We start from the raw sequence: 19,567 nt of genomic DNA, 5'->3' as shown, positions 1-19,567 counted from the left end.
TCACCACCATTAGGCCCGTAGCTCCTGGAATGGCATCATATTAGGGGTAGGGCCTTTATTGGGAAGGGGCTGTGCCTCCTGGGCTGCACTATTATATAGTATTACAGCGTACAGGAAGCAAGTGGTAAGTGTGTTAGGAGGCAGTGATATTATTTACATGGGACTGTGTGTTAGAGAGGAGGTGGTGTTATTTACATGGGACTGTTTGTTAGAGAAAGGGGAGTAGTCTAATTTACATGAGACTATATGTTGAAGAGAGGGAAGTGTTATTTACATGGGACTGCATGTTGGAGGGAGAGGGCGGTGTTATTTACATGGGACTGTATAGTGGAGGGGGGTGGTGTTATTTATCTAGGACTGTATGTTGGAGAAGGCCGTAGTGTTATTTACATGGGACTGTATAGTGGAGGGGGTTGTGTTATTTATATAGGACTATATGTAGGAGAGTGGAGTAGTGGTATTTACATGGGACTGTATGTAGGAGAGGGGAGTTGTGTTATTTATATAGTACTATATGCAGGAGAGGGGAGTAGTGTTATTGTGGTGTCCCGGTACCGTATTGCATACCGTACCTAGTGTGGTGGTCCCCAAAGTCAGAGTAACTACGCTCAGGTAGGGTCCCTCAGGTGGGACAGCCCCTAATCGCCTCTCCTCTACTCTAATTCTATAATGTTGATATATGTATATATTTAGTAATAATATATATTTAATATGATGTATAGTATACTTACCTTGTTTGGCGTCGCAGGACCTTCGGTCATGTGACTATGTTAATATCCTCTATGGTATGATGGAGGACCTTTGGAGGTCCTTGGGTCACATGTTGCCCATAATTCTTTGTAATCGTGATGGACACAAGTATTAGACCAAATAGCTCTAGTCCAGCCCCTGCCCATATACGGGAGCTGTAGTCAATTATCGCTTTCTTGGGTTGCTGCTCTCGTGGTTGCCTGACTAGCAGGATGGATCTGCGCAACTTGCAAAGACACGCTAGGCCTTGTTACGCCGAGCGCTCCGGGTCCCCGCTCCTCCCCGGAGCGCTCGCAGCGTTCTCCTGTTCGCAGCGCCCCGGTCAGACCTGCTGACCGGGAGCGCTGCGATAATGTCCCTAGCCGGGATGCGATTCGCGATGCGGGACGCGCCCGCTCGCAGTGCGCATCCCGACCCGCTTACCAGACTCGTTACCCGTCTGTGCTGTCCCGGCGCGCGCGGCCCCGCTCCCTAGGGCGCGCGCGCGACGGCTCTCTGCGATTTAAAGGGCCAGTGCGCCACTGATTGGTGCATGGTTTTAATTAGTGTGTTCACCTGTGCACTTTCCTATATTACCTCACTTCCCCTTCACTTCCTTGCCGGATCTTGTTGCCATTGTGCCAGTGAAAGCGTTCCTTGTGTATCCCTAGCCAGTGTTCCAGACCTCTTGCCGTTGCCCCTGACTACGATCCTTGCTGCCTGCCCTGACCTTCTGCTACGTCCGACCTTGCTCTTGCCTTATCCCTTGTACTGCGCCTATCTCAGCAGTCAGAGAGGTTGAGCCATTGCCGGTGGATACGACCTGGTTGCTACCGCCGCTGCAAGACCATCCCGCTTTGCCACGGGCTCTGGTGAAAACCAGTAGCAACTTAGAACCGGTCCGCCGGCACGGTCCACGCCAATCCCTCTCTGACACAGAGGATCCACCTACAGCCTGCCGAATCCTGACAGTAGATTCGGCCATGGATCCAGCTGAGGTCCCGCTGCCAGTTGTCGCTGACCTTACCACGGTGGTCGCCCAGCAGGCGCAACAAGGCCATCAGCTGTCTCAACTGACTGTTATGCTACAGCAGCTTCTACCACAGCTTCAGCAACCATCTCCTCCGCCAGCTCCTGCACCTCCTCCGCAGCGAGTGGCCGCATCCAGCCTCCGTTTATCGTTGCCGGACAAGTTTGATGGGGACTCTAGACTTTGCCGTGGTTTTCTCTCGCAATGTTCCCTGCATTTGGAGATGATGTCGGACCAATTTCCAACTGAATGGTCAAAGGTGGCTTTCGTGGTTAGTCTCCTGTCTGGGAAGGCCCTGTCATGGGCCACACCGCTCTGAGAACGCACCGCAATGATCCTGTCACTGCCTCCGTACACTCTTTCTTCGCTGAGATTCGAAGTGTCTTCGAGGAACCAGCCCGAGCCTCTTCTGCCAAGACTGCCCTGCTGAACCTGGTCCAGGGTAATTCTTCAGTAGGCAAGTACGCCATCCAATTTCGTACTCTCGCCTCCGAATTATCTTGGAATAACGAGGCCCTCTGCGCGACCTTCAAAAAAGGCCTATCCAGTAACATCAAAGATGTGCTGGCCGCACGAGAAATCCCTGCCAACCTGCATGAATTTATTCATTTGGCCACCCGCATTGACATGCGTTTTTCCGAAAGACGCCAGGAGCTCCGCCAGGATATGGACTTTGTTCGCACTAGGCGGTCTCTCTCCCCGGCTCCTCTCTTCTCTGGTCCGCTGCAATCTTTTCCTGTGCCTTCCGCCTTGGAGGCTATGCAAGTAGACCGGTCTCGCCTGACACCACAAGAGAGGACACGCCGTCGCAATGAGAACCTATGCCTGTACTGTGCCCGTACCGAGCACTTCTTGAAGGATTGTCCTATCCGTCCTCCACGTCAGGAAAGACGCACTCCGATTCCGCACAAAGGTGAGACAGCTCTAGGTGTGAACTCTGCTTCTCCATGTCTTACTGTGCCTGTGCAGATTTCTTCTTCTAACTCCTCCTTCTCAGCTGTGGCCTTCTTGGATTCTGGATCTGCAGGAAATTTTATTTTGGCCTCTTTCGTTAACAGGTTCAACATCCCAGTGACCAGTCTCGCCAGACCTCTCTACATCGCCTCAGTTAATGGTGAAAGATTGGACTGTACTGTGCGTTACCGCACAGAACCCCTGTTAATGTGCATTGGACCCCATCACGAAAAGATTGAATTTCTGGTACTTTCTAACTGCACTTCTGAAATTCTTCTCGGACTGCCTTGGCTTCAACGCCATTCCCCTACCCTTGACTGGACCACCGGGGAAATCAAGAACTGGGGTACTTCTTGCTACAAAAAATGCCTTATGTCTGCTCCCAGTCCTGCTAGTCAAAACCCTATGGCTCCTCTGATACCAGGTCTCCCCAAGGCCTATCTGGACTATGCTGATGTTTTTTGCAAAAAACAAGCAGAGACTTTGCCTCCTCACAGGCCTTATGACTGTCCTATTGATCTCCTTCCTGGTACTACTCCACCCCGGGGCAGAATCTATCCCCTGTCAGCTCCTGAAACACAAGCCATGACGGAGTACATCCAAGAAAATTTAAAAAGGGGATTTATCCGCAAGTCTTCCTCCCCTGCCGGAGTAGGGTTCTTCTTTATCTCCAAAAAAGACGGTTCCTTACGACCATGCATTGATTACCGTGGTCTTAATAAAATCACTATAAAAAACGCTATCCCTTGCCTCTTATCTCGGAACTCTTTGACCGCCTACGTGGCGCCAACATCTTTACCAAATTAGATTTAAGAGGTGCATATAATCTCATCCGCATCAGGGAAGGGGACGAGTGGAAGACCGCATTTAACACCAGAGACGGACACTTTGAATATCTGGTTATGCCCTTTGGGCTTTGCAACGCCCATGCTGTCTTCCAGGACTTTGTAAATGAAATTTTTCATGATTTATTATATACCTGTGTTGTGGTCTACTTGGATGACATTTTGATTTTCTCTTCTAACCTCAAAGAACACCGCTGTCATGTCCGCCTGGTTCTTCAGAGACTCCGGGACAATCAATTATATGCCAAGATGGAGAAATGTCTCTTTGAATGCCAATCTCTTCCCTTCCTAGGATATTTAGTCTCTGGCCAGGGACTTCACATGGACCCGGACAAACTGTCGGCCGTGTTGGATTGGCCACGCCCCTCCGGACTCCGAGCTATCCAACGTTTCTTGAGGTTTGCCAATTACTACAGACAATTTATTCCACATTTTTCCACCATTGTGCCCCCAATTGTGGCCCTAACCATGAAAAACGCCAACCCTAAGTCCTGGCCTCCTCAAGCGGACGAGGCGTTCAACCGTCTCAAAACTGCCTTTTCTTCTGCTCCCGTACTCTCCAGACCTGATCCATCTAAACCCTTCTCACTGGAGGTAGACGCCTCCTCAGTGGGAGCCGGAGCTGTACTCCTACAAAAAAACACTTCTGGACATAACGTTACTTGTGGTTTCTTTTCTAGGACCTTCTCTCCGGTGGAGAAAAATTACTCCATTGGTGATCGAGAACTTCTGGCCATAAAACTAGCCCTCGAGGAATGGAGGCACCTGCTGGAGGGGTCCAAATACCCAATTATTATATACACTGATCACAAGAATCTCTCTTATCTTCAGTCTGCCCAACGGCTGAACCCACGCCAGGCTAGTTGGTTGTTGTTTTTTACCCGTTTTAACTTTGAGATTCATTTTCACCCTGCTGACAAGAACATCAGGGCTGACGCCCTCTCTCGTTCCTGGGAAGCCTCTGAAATGGAGGCCTCCATGCAACACATTATTCATCCTGAGTGTCTGATCTCCGCTTCCCCAGCTTCCATCAGACAAACCCCTCCTGGAAAGACCTTTGTCCCTCCACGCCAGCGCCTCAGGATCCTCAGGTGGGGACACTCCTCACACCTCGCCGGCCATGCTGGCGTCAAAAAGTCCATCCAGCTCTCGTTTTTATTGGTGGCCTACCCTGGAAGCAGATGTTGCTGATTTTGTTCGGGCTTGTACAGTCTGAGCCCGGGACAAAACTCCTCGTCAGAAGCCTGCCGGCCTCCTTCATCCTCTACCTGTTCCTGAGCTACCATGGTCTCAGATTGCTATGGACTTTATAACAGACCTGCCTTTATCCCATAGCAACACAGTCATTTGGGTGGTCGTTGATCGTTTCTCCAAGATGGCACATTTTATTCCACTTCCAGGTCTTCCTTCTGCGCCACAGTTGGCGAAACAATTCTTTGTGCACATTTTTCGCCTTCACGGGCTTCCCACGCATATCGTCTCGGATAGAGGCGTTCAATTTCTATCGAAATTCTGGAGGGCCCTCTGTAATCAGCTTAAAATCAAATTAAACATCTCGTCTTCCTATCATCCCCAATCCAATGGGCAAGTGGAAAGAGTTAACCAGGTTCTTGTTGACTATTTGCGACATTTTGTTTCCTCCCGCCAGGATGATTGGGCCGATCTTCTACCATGGGCCGAATTCTCGTACAATTTCAAAGTCTCTGAGTCCTCCGCTAAATCCCCGTTCTTTGTGGTGTACGGCCGTCACCCTCTTCCCCCCCCCCTCCCCACTCCCATGCCTTCTGGTTTGCCCGCTGTTGATGAGGTTACCCGGGACTTCTCCACCATCTGGAAAGAGACTCAAAAATCCCTCATACAGGCCTCATCCCGGATGAAGAAGCATGCCGACAAAAAAAGAAGAACTCCTCCTGTCTTTGCTCCTGGAGACAAAGTGTGGCTCTGTGTCCCCAGTTATAAACTGGGACCACGTTATCTTGGACCCTTTAAAATCAAGTGCCAAATCAATCCTGTCTCCTACAAACTCCTTCTTCCCCCTTCTCTCTGTATTCCCAATGCTTTTCATGTCTCTCTCCTTAAGCCGCTTATCCTTAACCGCTTCTCTCCCAAGGTTGTTGCTCCTACTCCTGTCTCCGGGTCCTCAGATGTCTTCTCGGTTAAAGAAATTCTCGCATCTAAGACGGTCAGAGGTAAAAAAAAAAATTCTTGTAGATTGGGAGAATTGCGGTCCTGAGGAGAGGTCATGGGAACCCAAGGATAACATTCTCGACAAGGACCTTATTCACAAATTTTCAGGTTCAAAAAAGAGGGGGAGACCCAAGGGGGGGGGGGAATACTGTTACGCCGAGCGCTCCGGGTCCCCGCTCCTCCCCGGAGCGCTCGCAGCGTTCTCCTGTTCACAGTGCCCCTGTCAGACCCGCTGACCGGGAGCGCTGCGATAATGTCCCTAGCCGGGATGCGATTCGCGATGCGGGACGCGCCCGCTCGCGGTGCGCATCCCGATCCGCTTACCAGACTCGTTCCCCATCTGTGCTGTCCCTAGGGAGCGGAGCCGCGCGCGCGCCGGCTCTCTGCAATTTAAGGGGCCAGTGCACCACTGATTGGCGCATGGTTTTAATTAGTGTGTTCACCTGTGCACTTTCCTATATTACCTCACTTCCCCTTCACTTCCTTGCCGGATCTCGTTGCCATTGTGCCAGTGAATGCTTTCCTTGTGTATCCCTAGCCAGTGTTCCAGACCTCTTGCCGTTGCCCCTGACTACGATCCTTGCTGCCTGCCCTGACTTTCTGCTATGTCCAACCTTGCTCTTGCCTTATCCCTTGTACCGCGCCTATCTCAGCAGTCAGAGAGGTTGAGCCGCTGCCGGTGGATACGAACTGGTTGCTACCGCCGCTGCAAGACCATCCCGCTTTGCGGCGGGCTCTGGTGAAAACCAGTAGCAACTTAGAACTGGTCCGCCGGCACGGTCCACGCCAATCCCTCCCTGACACAGAGTATCCACCTCCAGCCTGTCGAATCCTGACAGGCCCGAAAACCTACCGGCCTCAGCTGAACTAAACCGTGAGTTCCAAACTACTCCCCGCTAAAGCTAGCGTGACTACTGGACCGCAACTAAATTCCCTAAATTGATTGGAAGAGCGCACAATACTTAGAGACTCAAAATTGCAAAAGTCCCAACCTCCAAGGAAAGCAGTTGTATGCATAGAGACTGTTCTTGAAGTATTCTGACTCGGATTGTTGTGATAGTGATCTAACCCTTGTGAGACCTCTAGCCTGGCCTGTATAAGAAGACAATCCTCCTCAGATAGCTGAACTCACCAATACTGGTTTCATCCAAAAGCTGGTTTATTCTGAACATCACACAACAGGAATACAGCAGAATGAATGGATTTCAGTATTATGCGGTCAAAAGATGATGCTTTCCTTAGCTTATCATGTGGAGTACAAGAGTCCCTCTTACATGTGGCAGATGCAAGCAGCCATGACACAGGAAGTACAGGAAGAGCAGGGGAGGAGTTTACATACAAGGAAATGATGAATCATGCTCACAGGAGGAACAAGAGCATTATCTAAAAAGGGCCAGAAGGTGAGGAGTTTACATACAAGGAAATGATGAATAATGCTCACAGGAGGAACAAGAGCATTACCTAAAAAGGCCAGAAGGTGAGGAGTTTACATACAAGGAAATGATGAATCATGCTCACAGGAGGAACAAGAGCATTACCAAAATAGTCCAGATGGTGGCAGCAAATATCTACCCATAGAAAAATACATGCATCTACAATAATGAGAATATTAACTGTGTAACAACACATGAAGCTTGCAGAAAATCTTCAGTAAAAGTTAATCCTGTTTCAGAAAACTCTCCGGTTGTGGACAATCTATTATTATCTACCGCCCTATCGCTCTTGGGAAGGGTGGTGGTAGAACAAGCATTACTGAGGAACCCTCACCCTGGTGTCACGAATAGCAAGGGTTAACAAACACCCTTCAATCACCGCACAGCTACACTCCCCATACCCTACATCCCCCAGGCCATCACAGTACCCTGCTGTCTCAGCTCATATCTACAGTGCTTGCAATATCTTCATACTACTGAGGCACTATAACATACAACAGACTGCCTATATCTGAGACTACCCTGCTGCCTCAGCTCATATCTAAAGTGCTTGCAATATCTCCATACTACTGAGGCACAGTGGCGGATCCAGGGGGGGGCAACGGGGCAATTGCCCCCCCCGAGATTGCTGCCCCCCCCGCTCCCTAGCATGGTGGAGCTGTAAGCTCCGGCTCCACCATTCACTAAACTTACACACACGCTGTGAGTACACAGCGTGTGTGCTGCGGGGATGAGATCCACTAAAGGCCGGCGCGATGACGTCACATCATCGCGCCGGCGCCTGGAGGACCCGTCCCCGCGGCCTGCATAGTGTAAGTAAGGTTATGCTCAGGGCCCAGGGGATTAGGGAAACAGGATATGCGCCACTGTTAGGAGGAGGAGGGGGGGGGGGGGTCAGAGAAAAGGAAATATTTAATGAGAGTCTGCAGCGCAAAGCACAGGGGGCATTATATGTGAAGAGCGCATGACAGGGGGGCCCCCTGTCCGGTGCCCTTCACATATAATGCCCTCTGTGCTGTGCCCCTCACATAATGCCCCCTGTGCTGTGCCACACATAAATTATATGTGTGGGGCACACAGCACAGGGGGCATTATATGTGTGGGGCACAGCACAGGGGGGCATTATATGATATAATGCCCCCCTGTCCTATGCCCCTCACATATAATGTCCCATATGCTGTGCCCCTCACATAATGCCCCCTGTGCTGTGCCACACATATAAATTATATGTGTGGGGCACAGCACAGGGGGCATTATATGTGTGGGGCACAGCACAAGGGGGCATTATATGATATAATGCCCCCTGTTCTGTGCCCCACACTTATAATGCCCCCTGTCCTGTGCCCTTCACATATAATGTCCCCTGTGCTGTGCCCCTCACATAATGCCCACTGTGCTGTGCCACACATATAAATTATATGTGTGGGGCACACAGCCAGCACAGGGGGCATTATATGTGTGGGGCACAGCACAGGGGGGCATTATATGATATAATGCCCCCCTGTCCTATGCCCCTCACATATAATGTCCCATGTGCTGTGCCCCTCACATAACGCCCCCTGTGCTGTGCCACACATATAAATTATATGTGGGGGGCACACAGCACAGGGGGTATTATATTTGTGGGGCACAGCACAGGGGGGCATTATATGATATAATGCCCCCCTGTCCTGTGCCCCTCACATATAATGTCCCCTGTGCTGTGCCCCTCACATGCCCCCTGTGCTGTGCCACACATATAAATTATATGTGTGGGGCACAGGGGGCATTATATGTGTGGGGCACAGCACAGGGGGGCATTATATGATATAATGCCCCCCCTGTCCTGTGCCCCTCACATATAATGCCCCCTGTGCTGTGCCCCTCACATATAATGCCCCCTGTGCTGTGCCCCTCACATATAAATTATATATGTGGGGCACAGCACAGGGGGCATTATATGTGTGGTGCACAGCACAGGGGGCATTATATGATATAATGCCCCCTGCTCTGTGCCCCACACTTATAATGCCCCCTGTGCTGTGCCCTCACATATATTTCCCCCTGTGTTGTTCCCCTCACATATATTGCCCCCTGTGCTGTGTCCCACACATATAATGCCTCCTGTGCTGTGCCCCTCACATATAATTCCCCATCATGCGCCCCTCATATATAATGCCCCCATCATGCGCCCCTCTCATATAATGCCCTCTGTGCTGTGCCCCTCACATATAATGCTCCTGTCATGTGCCCCTCACATATAATGCCCCCATTCTTTGCCCCTCACATATAATGCCCCCATCATGCGCCCCTCATATATAATGCCCCCTGTGCTGTGCCCTTCACATATAATGCCCCTATCATGCGCCCCTCACATATAATGCCCCCTGTGCTGTGCCCCTCACATATAATGTTCCTGTCATGTGCTCCAAACATATAATGCCCCCTGTGCTGTGCCCCTCACATATAATGCCCCCTGAGGGGACTGGACATGGGGCTTTATATGTGAAGGGCACAGCACAGGGGGCATTATATGTGAGGGGCGCATGATGGGGGCATTATATGTGAGGGGCACAGCACAGGGGGCATTATATGTGCGGGACGCATGATGGGGGCTTTATATATGAGGGGCGCATGATGGAGGCATTATATGTGAGGGGCAAAGAATGGGGGCATTATATGGGAAGGGCACAGCACAGGGGGCATTAAATGTGTGGGGCACATGACAGGAGCATTATATGTGAAGGGCACAGCACAGAGGGCATTATTATGTGGGGGGAACAGGACGGGTCATAATTATTATATGTAGGGGCACAAGATGGGGCATTATTACTATATGTGAAGGCACAGAGTGTTTTGCCTTTCAGAAGTATAGTGTATATTATGAGGAATTTCTGGGGTGGTACGTTTTTTAGGGGCCACAATACATTACGGTATTTTACTCAGGGGGTGCACTGCACAGCAAGTTATATTCAGAGAATGCACTTTGTGGTAGTATTAGATTTAGAGGGCACAGTGTGTGTTAGTATTATATTCAGTGGGTACAGTGTGTGATAGTATTATATTTAGAGGGTGCAGTGTGTGAAAGTATTATATTTAGAGGGTGCAGTGTGTGATAGTATTATATTCAGAGAGTGCAGTGTTTGGTAGTATTAAATTTAGAGGGCACAGTGTGTGGTAGTATTATATTCAGAGGGTGCAGTGTGTGGTAGTTTTATATTCAGAGAGTACAGTGTGTGGTAGTATTATATTCAGAGAGTGCAGTGTGTGGTAGTATTATATTCAGAGAGTACAGTGTGTGGTAGTATTATATTTAGAGGGCACAGTGTGTGATAGTATTATATTCAGAGGGTGCAGTGTGTGATAGTATTATATTCAGAGGGTACAGTGTATGGCGTTATTATATTCAGAGGGTACAGTGTGTTGTATATTCAGGGGGTACAGTGTGTCAGTATTATATTCAAAGAATACAGTGTTTGGCAGTATTATAATAATTATTGTTTTCATATAGAGGATCAGAATGCGCTGACATAGTGAGGAGACGTCTGGGCATCAAGTTCTGTAGAGAGAAGCTTTAGCTGGAACAAATCCTGGCGGTATGTACCAGCTGAATTAGATAAGGAAAGACTATAGAGAAGACGTCACCTGTAATCACTGATATCATTGTGTATTCTCCTCACTATAGAGAAGACGTCACCTGTAATCACTGATCTCTATAGTGAGGAGAATACACAATGATATCAGTGATTACAGGTGACGTCTTCTCTATAGTGAGGAGAATACACAATGATATCAGTGATTACAGGTGACGTCTTCTCTATAGTGAGGAGAATACACAATGATATCAGTGACTACAGGTGACATCTTCTCTATAGTGAGGAGAATACACAATGATATCAGTGACTACAGGTGACGTCTTCTCTATAGTGAGGAGAATACACAATGATATCAGTGACTACAGGTGACATCTTCTCTATAGTGAGGATAATACACAATGATAGCAGTGATTACAGGTGACGTCTTCTCTATAGTGAGGAGAATACACAATGATATCAGTGACTACAGGTGACGTCTTCTCTATAGTGAGGAGAATACACAATGATATCAGTGATTACAGGTGACGTCTTCTCTATAGTGAGGAGAATACACAATGATAAGACGTCACCTGTAGTCACTGATATCACTGTGTATTCTCCTCACTATAGAGGAGACGTCACCTGTAATCACTGATATCATTGTGTATTCTCCTTACTATAGAAAAGAGGTCATCTGGAGTCACTGATATCATTCTGTATTCTCCTCACTATGTCCCATCAGAGCTGTAGTCACTTGTAAGTTCTGCAGTTATGATGGGTGAAACAACAACTCCCAGCATCCCCTTACCACTGCTTAGGTCATACTGGGAGCTGTAGTTTTTCATGGTAAAAATTTCTTTAGCACTTTCCCATTCTGTGGCAATTGGTATATTTGATTATTATTCTGACATATGAGCATGGCCTAAGAGTCTTAAACAAGAACTGTATGATACATTTAATAATATTATAAGTTCCGTAATCTTATTTTCTGTCTGCCAACACAAAATACTCTAATAGTGCCCCTCCTGAGACTCGACTCTGGATCCACCCCTGCTGAGGCACTATAACATACAACAGACTGCCTATATCTGAGACTACCCTGCTGCCTCAGCTCATATCTACAGTGCTTGCAATATCTCCATACTACTGAGGCACTATAACATACAACAGACTGCCTATATCCAGTGGCGTTGCGACCCGGGTGCGGGGGGTGCGGCCCGCACCGGGTGACACCAACCTAATGGGGTGACACCAAGACGCTCCGCAGCACCCGCACCCCCTCCCCAGCTACACTGAAACCCCCCCTATGTGCCCGACCGGCCTCCCATCCGTCAGCACACCCCCCCCTGTGCTGTGTGTGCGGTGCGCCCGTCTGTTAGCAACCCCCCCCCCCTTTCAGTGCGCCCGTCCGTCCGTCATCACGCCCCCCCCCCCTCACCTTCACCAGTACTGTGCCCGGCCTCCGCTCCCACGTCTGCGCCGGCCTGACGTCACACCGCATGGCCGCGCAGGGGGACGTCAGTTACGTCACTCGCTTTGCGCCCGGTGAGAAGGATCGCTGCGCTGGATGGGTGAGTGTGCGTGTCTGTCTCTATCTATGTTTGTGTGTGTGACTCTGTGTGTGTGTGACTCTGTGTGTGACTCTGTGTGTGACTCTGTGTATTTGTGTGACTCTGTGTGTGACTGTGTGTTTGTGTGACTCTGTGTGTGTGTGTGTGACTCTGTGTGTGTGTGACTGTGTGACTCTGTGTGTCTCTCTGACTGTGTGTGTTTGTGTGTGTGTCTCTCTGTGTTGTATGTGTTTTTTTTTTGTGTGTGTGTGCATGTGTGTGTGTGTGTGTGTGTGTGAGACTTTGACGCATTGTGGGGAACCTGCGGCCTAATGTGGGGAGTCTATGCGGCCTAATGTGGGGAGTCTATGCTATCTAATGTGCGGAGTCTATGATACCTAATGTGCGGAGTCTATGATACCTAATGTGCGGAGTCTATGCTACCTAATGTGGGGAGTCTATGCTAGCTAATGTGGGGAATCTGTGCTACCGAATGTGGGGAAACTGCTACCTAATGTGGGGAATCTGTGCTACCTAATATGGGGAAATTGCTACCTAATGTGGGGTAACTGGTACCTACCTAATGTGGGGAAACTGGTACCAAATGTGGGGAATCTATGCTGCCTAATGTGGGGAAAAGATGCTACCTAATGTGGGGAAACTGCTACCTACCTAATGTGGGGGAACTGCTGCCTACCTAATGCTCCCCCCCCTGGCAGTAGCACCCTCATCATCCGCCAGCAACTACCCCCCCCCCCCCCAGCAGCACCTCCATCAGCAGATCCTGATGGTGGATGATGGCGGTGCTCCTGCCAGGAGGATGATCCTGCCGATGGATGATGGGGGTGATACTGCCAGGGGGGATGGCCAGTAGCACCCTCATCATCCTTCAGCAACACCCCCCCCCCAGTAGTAGCACCCCGATCATCCACTAGCAACACCACCAATACCCCCCTCCCGTGGTAATAGCATCAGCTAACGGATGTTGAGGGGTGTTACTGCGGTTGTGGTATTATATTCAGAGGGTGCACTGTATGGCAACGTTATATTCAGAGGGCGCAGTTTGTGGTAGTGTTATATTCAGAGGGCACAGTGGGTGGTAGTATTATGAACAGAGGGCGCAGTTTGTGGTAGTATTATTAGAGATGAGCGAACTTACAGTAAATTCGATTCGTCACGAACTTGTCGGCTCAGCAGTTGATGACTTATCCTGCGTAAATTAGTTCAGCCTTCAGGTGCTCTGGTGGGCTGGAAAAGGTGGATACATTCATAGGAAAGATTCTCCTCGGACAATATCCACCTTTTCCAGCCCACGGGAGCACCTGAAAGCTGAACTAATTTATGCAGGAAAAGCTATCAACTGCCGAGCCGAGAAGTTTGTGACGAGTTGAATTTACTGTAGTTTGCTCATCTCTAAGTATTATATTCAGAGGGCGCAGTGGGTGGTAGTAATATATTCAGAGTGTACTGTATGTGTTGGTATTATATTCAGAGGGTACAGTATGTGATAGTATTATATTCAGGGGTACAGTATGTGATAGTATTATATTCAGAGGGTACAGTATGTGATAGTATTATATTCAGGGGTACAGTATGTGATAGTATTATATTCAGGGGTACAGTATGTGATAGTATTATATTCAGGGGTACAGTATGTGGCAGATTTATATTCAGAGGGTACAGTATATGGTAGTATTATATTCAGAGGGTACAGTATGTGATAGTATTATTCAGGGGTACAGTATGTGGCAGATTTATATTCAGAGCGTACAGTATGTGTTGGTATTATATTCAGAATGTACAGTGTGTGGTATTATTATATTCAGTGGGTATGGTGTATGGAAGGTTTATAATCAAAGAGTATAGTGTATAGTAGTATTATATTTAGAGGATACAGTGTCTGGCAGGTTTATAATAATAATTGTTTTCATATAGAGGATGAGAATGCGCTGACATAGAGAGGAGACGTCTGGGCGTCACATTCTACAGACAGAAGTTTTAGCTCTACCAGGCGGTATGTACCATCTGAATTAGATAAGGGAAGACTATAGAGAAGACATCACCTGTAGTCACTGATATCATTGTATATTCTCCTCTCTGTGTCCTATCAGAGCTGTAGTCGCTTGTCAGTTCTACAGTTATGGTCAGTGAAACTACAACTCCCAGCATAACCTCACCACTGCATAAAGGGGTACTCTACTGGAAAACATTTTTTTTAATCAACTGGTGCTACAAAGTTAAACAGATTTGTAAATTACTTCTATTTAAAAATCTTAATCCTTCCAGTACTTATTAGCTGCTGTATAAGCGATTCACAGGAAGTTATTTTCTTTTTTAATTTCTTTTCTGTCTGACCACAGTGCTCTATGCTGACACCTCTGTCCATGTCAAGAACTGTCCATAGTAGGAGCAAATCCCCATAGCAAACCTATCCTGCTCTGGACAGTTCCTGACATGGACAGAGGTGTCAGCAAATAGCACTGTGGTCAGATTGGAAAGAACTACGCAACTTCCTGTGGAGCATACACCAGCTTTTAAGTACTGTAAGTATTAAGATTTTAAATAGAAGTAATTTAAAAATCTGTTTAACTTTCTGGCACCAGTTGATATAAAAGTAAATGTTTTCCAGTGGAGTACCCCTTTAAGTAATTCTGGGAGCTGTATATTTAAATGGTGAAAACTTCTTTAACACTTTCCCATTCTGTGGCAACTGGTATATCTGATTATTATACTGGAATTTCTCACAATGCGCTACAACAGTGGTGTCTGTCACAACAGGCTAAAAACTTACTGGGGGGAGGGGGTAGGTATGGGGGTGACACAATTTTCTACCGCACCGGGTGACACCAACCCTAGCAACGCCACTGCCTATATCTGAGACTACCCTGCTGCCTCAGCTCATATCTACAGTGCTTGCAATATCTCCATACTACTGAGGCACTATAACATACAACAGACTGCCTATATCTGAGACTACCCTGCTGCCTCAGCTCATATCTACAGTGCTTGTAATATCTCCATACTACTGAGGCACTATAACATACAACAGACTGCCTATATCTGAGACTACCCTGCTGCCTCAGCTTATATCTAAAGTGCTTGCAATATCTCCATACTACTGAGGCACTATAACATACAACAGACTACCTATATCTGAAACTACCCTGCTGCCTCAGCTTATATCTACAGTGCTTGCAATATCTCCATCCTACTTTGGCACTATAACATACAACAGACTGCCTATATCTGAGACTACCCTGCTGCCTCAGCTCATATCTAAAGTGCTTGCAATATCTCCATACTACTGAGGCACTATAACATACAACAGACTGCCTATATCTGAGACTACCCTGCTGCCTCAGCTCATATCTACAGTGCTTGGAATATATACATACTACTGAGGCACTATAACACAACAGACTGCCTATATCTGAGACTACCCTGCTGCCTCAGCTCTTATCTACAGTGCTTGCAATATCTCCATCCTACTGAGGCACTATAACATACAACAGACTGCCTATATCTGAGACTACCCTGCTGCCTCAGCTCATATCTAAAGTGCTTGCAATATATTCATACTACTGAGGCACTATAACATACAACAGTCTGCCTATATCTGAGACTACCCTGCTGCCTCAGATCATATCTACAGTGCTTGCAATATCTCCATACTACTGAGGCACTATAACATACAACAGACTGCCTACATCTGAGACTACCCTGCTGCCTCAGCTCATAGCCAAAGTGCTTGCAATACTTCCATACTACTGAGGCACTATAACATACAACAGACTGCCTATATCTGAGACTACCCTGCTGCCTCAGCTCATATCCAAAGTGCTTGCAATATCTCCATACTACTGAGGCACTATGACATACAACAGACTGCCTATATCTGAGACTACCCTGCTGCCTCAGCTCATATCTACAGTGCTTGTGTGGTAGCCTGGGGTTGTAGGGTATATGGGGTGTAGCTGTGCAGTAACTAAAGGGTGCTTGCTTAACCCTTTCTATTCGTGACGCCAGGGTGGGGGCTATTCTCTGCATGCTTGTCCTACCGCCACCTGCCCCAAGAGTGATAAAGAGATAGGAAGTAATTGATTGTCCACAATCGGAGATTTGCAGAAACTTGTTGGAACTTTTACTGAAGATTTTATGCAATAATGAACAGGAAGAGTCTCTTTACAAGCAAAGTCTCTTAGATATTGACAGTGGTTGGGACCTTGTGAGTCTATTGAGCTTAGGAAGGTAATTGTTGCGCTGATCCACTGGATTTAGGGGTTTAGATTCGGTCCAGTAATCACGCTAGCTTTAGCGGGGATTTAGTTTAGGACTCACGGTTTAGTTCAGGCTGAGGCCGGCAGGCTTCAGGCCTAGCTTGTCTCTGTAAGTTGCGCAGATCCGTCCTGATAGTCCGGCATCCACGAGAGCAGCAACCCAAGAAAGCGATCATTGGCTGCAGCTCCCTTATATGGGCAGGGGCTGGCCTTAAGCTCACTGGACCAAAACTTCTGTCACTTATCTGTACAAAGAGTTATGGGTAAACATGTGACCCAAGGACCTCCAAAGGTCTTCCAACATACCATAGAGGAATCAACATAGTCACATGACCAAAGGTCCTGCGACGCTATAAAGGCAATTATATTGATATACATTATAAAATATATACACATAAACATTATAAAATTAGAGAAGAACCTGAACGTAGTAACTCTGACTTTGGGGACCACCATACAAGGTACGGTATGCAATACGGTACCGGGACACCACAAACCCCCTTACTGAAGATAAGTCGGCCTCGACGTCTGTCCCCTAAGGCAGAGGGAAAAAGTGCAACAAACGTTTTTAACAGTCCTAGGCATAGTCTTTCAAATGTCCATTATTCAGGCTGTATGAACATAATAAGAGAGTCCTTGCATATAATGAGAGTCCTTGCAAGCTCTGAAGAATTTTTGGTTAGCTACTACATATTAGTTTTTTTTTCTAAACAAACTTTATATATACTTTGATACTGATAAACTCACGAACAGGATTATGCTGTTTACGAATTTTGTAACAGGATGACATTATAAGCATGAGATACATCCTAACACTTATACTTACTGTGTTTTCTATTGACTGACTAGAAACATGATATAACAAATTATAAATCTCACTTGACATTGTTATTACCATGTTTGTTACCTGTCTAGTACACTGAAGTTATATGGGCTTGCCTGTGGCTAACTACCAATAACTAGCTACTAGGGTCCATTGGCTACACGCACTTATCCCTAGAGCTCAACAGATAAACCTTACCTAGGTTACCTTAATGAATACTTGTATATACTTAGGCTTGCAGGTGCGCCTTCTGGCCAGGAAGAGCATCCTGAACACGTAAAGAGAACAAAGTTAGTGTACACAACAGTGGCAGGAATTGAATAATGACATGGTTACAATCCCTTAAATTTTGTTTTTTTGTTTACTTAGAATGTGAGATATATTTTTGTTTTGTTTAGTGTATTAAGTTATAGTGAGGTAGTTACACTAAAGTGATTATTTGATGTACTATGTGTACATGAATTATGTGAAGAGTCAGTCTTGGTATCTTAAGGGTAGGTTACCCTGAGTAGACCTTTGAGATCATCACAACACCATCTCTGGACTATTCGGAACCTCGTCAATCAACAACTCTCTGACGACTTCAGTCCCTGAGGGACCAGCTTGAGGGCTGGAAGCAGGAGTAAGATCCCTTTCTGGACTGAGAGAACCCCTTGGAATAGGCATAGACGGCTCTAGGTTGCTTGGAGTTGTCAGTGGAGATGGACTAAAGCTGGGCGAGGAGACTAAAGATGGCTGGACAGGGGTTGGCCACGGTACACCACAGAACATTGCAGGCTGATGAGGGGAGAACATTGGAATGTCCATTGATGGATGAATTCCTTCTCCTGGGACATATTCTCTCACTGGCCTTGTAGTTGGGGGAGTAGGAGCAGGTGGCTGTGGTAATTCTTCTTTTAGACATAGTTTAATCCTGTTTCTATGGACCACCTGGGGTTCAAATCCCTCCTTTTGGATCTCATAGACATCCGTATCAGGGTACGGCACTGCAGTAATAGTGTAGGGTTCCGTTTCCCATAGGGAATCCAACTTATGTGACCTGGGGAATTTTCTGAGCCACACTCTGTCTCCAAGCTGCAATGGTTTGGCTGAAGCATGCCGATTGTAATCTCTTTGCTGTCGGTCCTGAGCTTGACCCATCTTCATTTCCACAATCTTTTTAGCCTCTTCAATCCTTCTTTGCTGTTCAGTGACCCAATCTTGTGAGGTCTGAGGGGAGTTATTAAAAGGGGCTTGTAATCCAAAAGCCCTATCCTTTGGCAGCTGACCATGTCGTCCCATCATGAGGAAAAACAGAGTGTACCCTGTGGAGCAGTGGATAGTGTTATTGTAGATTTCCAGCAGCTCAGGCAGGACTCGGGGCCACTCTTCGTGTTTAGAGACAGATGCTGCTCTCAGCATATGAATGAACACCTGATTGATCCTTCCACACAATCCATTCCCCTGAGGATGATAGGCCGTGGTCCGGAGTTTCTTGCAATCATGGAACTGGTAGAGTTCTTTAAATAGCTGAGCTTCAAAGGCAGTCCCTCGATCCGTGAGGACTGACTCTGGACATCCCAAAGGCTGAACCCAATGGTTGTAGAACATTTGAGCAGCGGTCCTGGCAATAAGGTCTTTGACAAGGACGACCACCACCCACTTAGAGTAATGGTCCACCATGGTCAGAACATATGTATGGCCAGATCGAGTGGGCGACAGCTTCACATGGTCCAAGGCAACCAACTGATTAGGCCTCTCAGTGTGGATGGGGTGTAGAGGTGCTCTCGCATCCTTACAAAGATTCTTAGTAACATTGCAGACAGTGCATTCGGCGCACCACTTTTCAATATCTCCACGCATCCCCACCCAGTAAAACCTTCGTCTGATGGTGGCTTCAGTCTTGTGAACTCCAAAATGTCCTGACTGGTTGTGGTATGCATTCAGGACCATGGCTGCGTCCCTTCGGGGAACTAGAATTTGATGCAGATGCTCCCCTGAAACTGGATCCAAGGAATTTCGGTACAGTAATCCCTTGTGGATGAACAGGCGATTTCTTTGTCTCCACAATCGTTTCAATTCAAAATCTCCTTGTGACTTGCGCAGGTGAGTGGGTACCCTCTTCTGGAGTAAGTAGTCTACAAGATCCCCCATGGTTCGGCTCTCATCCTGGAGAGTCTTCCAAGTATACAGATCTTCCGGAATC

General features: G+C 47.5%; 1 long non-coding RNA gene across 1 annotated transcript in view; it reads left to right on the top strand.

Moving 5' to 3' along the window:
* LOC130304867 (uncharacterized) overlaps nt 1-19,567 on the top strand; it is a 52,312-nt gene that overhangs the window by 1,558 nt on the left and 31,187 nt on the right. Inside the window, exon 2 of the long non-coding RNA XR_008854584.1 lies at nt 10,669-10,753. This is a non-coding gene — a long non-coding RNA (uncharacterized LOC130304867). The remainder of the gene's footprint in view (nt 1-10,668; nt 10,754-19,567) is intronic.

This window comes from Hyla sarda, chromosome 1, assembly GCF_029499605.1.
Source record: "Hyla sarda isolate aHylSar1 chromosome 1, aHylSar1.hap1, whole genome shotgun sequence".
Classification (NCBI taxonomy): Eukaryota; Metazoa; Chordata; class Amphibia; order Anura; family Hylidae; genus Hyla; species Hyla sarda.
The sequence above is the reverse complement of the archived record's forward strand: the minus strand, read 5'-3'. Positions and strand labels throughout refer to the sequence as shown.